This window comes from Triticum aestivum, chromosome 2D (assembly GCF_018294505.1).
Source record: "Triticum aestivum cultivar Chinese Spring chromosome 2D, IWGSC CS RefSeq v2.1, whole genome shotgun sequence".
Taxonomy (NCBI): domain Eukaryota; kingdom Viridiplantae; phylum Streptophyta; class Magnoliopsida; order Poales; family Poaceae; genus Triticum; species Triticum aestivum.
The window spans coordinates 396,738,259-396,742,443 of record NC_057799.1 but is presented as its reverse complement, the minus strand read 5'-3'; the positions used below and the strand labels follow the sequence as shown (position 1 = coordinate 396,742,443).

General features: G+C 50.3%; 1 long non-coding RNA gene across 1 annotated transcript; it reads left to right on the top strand.

The window, feature by feature from the left end:
• Positions 1-1,420: 1,420 nt before the first annotated feature.
• LOC123049411 (uncharacterized) lies at positions 1,421-3,974 on the top strand. Its single transcript, XR_006423580.1, has 3 exons — positions 1,421-2,146; positions 2,255-2,384; positions 3,768-3,974. It is a non-coding gene; the product is annotated as an uncharacterized lncRNA (long non-coding RNA).
• Positions 3,975-4,185: the final 211 nt, after the last annotated feature.

The following is a 4,185-nucleotide window of genomic DNA, read 5'->3' as shown; positions in this document are numbered from 1 at the left end:
TCCATGTTCCATAGTTCAAAATTTTGGCACCTGATCCAATGCAAGTTTCTGCCTTCTCTGAAATTTTGCAAAGGAAGTGCTTTATTCCTAATTCCAATTGAGCTGCAATTTGGTAGGGTGATCAACCTTCATAAATCACCCATGAACACCAAAGATGAGCTCAATCCATTCATCCTAGCTCCCTGTGCAATTTTTCAAAGTTTCTGACCAGAATGCAACTTTGTGAAGGAAGTACCTTCATAGAGTTTCCAAATGGGATGAAACTTTTCCATCTTCTCAAGTATTCCAAATCATTAGCCTCCACCTAAATTCAGTTCAATTCATTGAACTATGTGAGCACAGGAGCAATTCTTGGTTTCTGTCCAAATTTTCAGTTTGTGAAGCAAGTCTATTTTATCTTGCTCCATTATGGCTGAAAATATTCCTAAGCCTTCTCCTCTCCATACAACCTATCTCCAACCCATTTTGGCTCATTTCATGTAGCCAGTATTTTCCTGGATTTTCCAAAGTTTCTGGTCAGATCTGATGCTTGTGAAACAAGTACCAATTTGGCAAGTCCATTTGGCATGATCTTTTTGCAGCATCTACATATGACCAAATAAGGAAGCTTTGCCAAGTTTTAGCCCAATCCATCACTCCTAGTGAGTGCTTCTTCCTCATTTGCTTTCTGGGTCAGATTTGGCATTTGAACTGTAACTATGCTAAATCCTTGCCCAAATCCCTTCCAACTTCCCAGGACCGTAGTTCTTGCTATCCTAAACCTCCTAGACATCAAGTTTGCCACTTAACCTCTCTGTGTTGATCACCAGGATGTTGCCAAGTTTGCAATAGCAAACTTGTCGAGCCTGTTTCCCTCTTCTCACTACACCTTTGCTCGTTCCATCACTTCAGTCATAATGAGCGTTGTAGGGACTATGCTGTAGACATCATTTGGCACCAAGTAGACGACCAGAGCATGCGTTGTCGGTGGTGACCACGGGCCGTGCCAGCCAAATCGGTGGTCTAGCCACTGTTGGCCACTGTAGCGCATCTCCGGCTAGCTCTGGCTCGTCCAAGCTTGTCAACCAGCTCAGCCTCATCGTCGCCGTGCGCCTTGGCCCGTTTCCCCCTTCACTTACTTCCTCGTTGAGCCATCGCCGTCGCCGAGCACAGTGCACGCCCGTGCACCGTCGTCTTCCTCGTTCTTGTCCCCTTCTCCCTCTCGTCCGCTCGCGCCCCTCGTCTCCGTGAGCCCCTGCGCGTCGTCCGCATCCCCCTCGTCGCGTCCCTGTCGCTTCCCGTGGCATTTGGCCACGCATGCACGTCGCCGGCGCGCGGACACGTAGCCGTGCCGCGTGTCGCCTCGCCCCTTCCCCTAGAGCTCGTCCCCGCTGCTATAAGTAGCGACCCCGAGCCTCCTCGCAGTCCGCAACGCCCCCGAACCACTAGCTCGAGCTCGAGGAGCTCCCTGACGCCCATCCCCACCATGGCCGCCGCCTCGGGCTCTGCCCAATTCCGGCGATGCCGTGCCCCTCTCCCTGTTCCCCCACCACCTATGCGTTCCTCGAGGTCCGGCGCACCTCCCCGTAGCCTTGCCCACCCAGTTCCCCCACCGGAGCCCCTTGTTCGCCGGAGTCCAAAGACCACCTCCGCTGCGAGCCCTGCTGCTCCTTCTCCCGTGCTCCTCGCCGGAAACGGACACCACCACGGGATGCGCCTCTCGCTCCTGAGCTCGTGGATAGGTCGGCCGTCGTCTGAGGCGGCCGGAGCCGCCGGCAATCGCCGTCGAGGCGGGCGTCTCCCTCGGCCAGGCTCGCGTACGCGCGGGAGGAAGAAGAAGCCAGGCCAGGCGGGCCCCACCCTGCGGGACCCACCTGTCGGTGAGAGGAGGGCGTGGCCCCGCTGGCCACGTCGGATAAGTGGACGCGCCCGCCCGGGCAAACCGTTTCCCTGCTGTGGAAATGTATTCCACCTGAATACACTTTCCAGGTCAGAAAACGTATTCCCTGGGCACTTCGGCCGTAAATGCGTTTCCCTGTGCGGAAAACATATTCAGCCCAAAGGCACGTTCAGTTTTTCCTCCAGGGGCCTGTTTGCTGAAAAACTTTCACCGATAGGTCCCTGAACTTCAAACCTGCGTATCTCGACAACCGTAACTCCGATTGAGGTGAAACCAACGCTCACGTCTTCGTCTCGTCGAACTCTTTCCATTGGTATCATATTCATTATGTTTTCACACAGTGAAAATGACCACTTTTCCCTTGCCCATAAACAGCACCCTCCGAGAGAGAACTGTTTCCTGCAAATCTTTCCGCGATCGTTCCGCACTTTTTCCGGAGTAATCCTCGGCCCCAGGCAAGCCAACCTCTTATCATGAGCCCCGAACTTGCATGTTGACTTTGCTGGTACCTCTTGTGTGTGCTTAGTTGCAGTAGTTTTTGTCTGTTTCGTCTGCCGTTATTTCAGTTGTGATACATGTTAGTACTGCTTGCTTACCTCTCATGATAGCTTTTGCCATGCTAGTTATATTGTTGTTGATAATATCATGCCTCTGTCTAGTTTAGTCCATGCCAGTAGTCTTGAGGTTATGATGATTTTGTTGCACCGTCTATAAGCTAGTATCTAGTATTGTTATGTTTCATATGCTATAACTGTTCACTGGAGTAGCTTGATATTTGTTAATGCATTTGTTAGTTGCATGTTCATTGTTGCATTCTTGTTTAATATGCTCATAATGTTGATGATGGTGGAGAAATTAATAATATGACTTAATAACAAACCTCCTCCGCCATCACTGGGATATCATAGTGCCACCAAATCGAGCTTTCTCCAGTGCAACCACATTTACCTTGTGGGAAGGTCCTAGCTGGGTCTATTGTCATGCCTCTCGCCGGTGCCTCCCGCGAGGGAAGGTTATGGGCGCGCTTACCCTGATCAGGTAGGCGGACATAAGCCTTGTGTGCCCGGGTTTGGTTTTGAGCTCATGTCCCCGTTTGGGACCGTTTTGCCACGACGGTGGCCGTTGGTACCTTTGGTAGGTACGGGGCCACCCAGGACTGAACCCTTAAGGGGTGTTGGTCGGAGTGGCCGGGAGGGCGTCATGGCAGTAGATCGGTTTTGTCGGAACGCTTTGGTCCGCACGTATGGGAGTGCGAGACCAGGGTTCCGTAGTGTGGGTAAAGTGCGCTACCTCTGCAGAGTGTATTCAATCTATCGATAGCCGCGTCCTCGGTCATGGGCACAAGTTCGTAGTAGGTCACACTATCGGGTCTCGGTCGAAATGGAGGATAAATCAGCTAATAAATTATGTGATAACTAAGATGTGATAACTAATGTGATGGCTTGGACTATGAAATAATCATGAGAAGTCACGATGATGTGTTGATATGACCCCGAGACGAGGTCTCGGTAAGTCATGATTGTGCTCCGAGGAGCCGTGGCAGAGTAAGTGATTGTTGCATAAGGTTATTACAACATGTCTTCACGGGAGGTAACTGGTAGTTTATTTTCAGCATAGTTTCATGATGCCATGCCATGTTTTGATATGCTATGCTTTGCTGTTGTTATGATAGAAGTAAGTTTGATATGCCATGATAGTTGATGCTATGATGTTGTTCATGCCTAGTTTGAATTATGATTCTAGTTAATATCATGCCATGCTTAGAAGTTGTGTTGATGTAGACTGTTGCATATGCTTGGTTCTTGCTTTGTCTTCTGTTTGTTTGGATGCTATGTATTTGGTTGTCTTGCAAGTACATTCAATGTACTGACCTGGCGTGTCATGCCAGTTTTGTAGGTCGTTCGCTTGTTCCGTCGTGCTAGGCCGTAATCTTGCCAGTCCTGTGCGTTATGGTGCCCCGCCTTAGTGAGACGCTGCCAAACCAAGACTTCCGCCGCCATTTATATGGACTTCCGCTGCCATGTAAATAGCCTTAGGGCTATGCCAGAAAATTGTATTCATCAATGATGTAATCTTATACACATGTATTTGATGAATATTATTGTACCTGGAATGCTGTATCATGGACCTGTCGTGCGTCAGGCGTAATCCTGGGCTGACGTGCGAAGGCCCCCTGCTCCATGCGGATCGGGGTGCCACAGGAGATGGTATCAGCCAGGGTGGCATAGGTAATCCTAGCATTAGATCACCACTACCATCAACCCCTAATGGCCCTAAGGGATTTGACCCATCCCTGGCATGCGGCA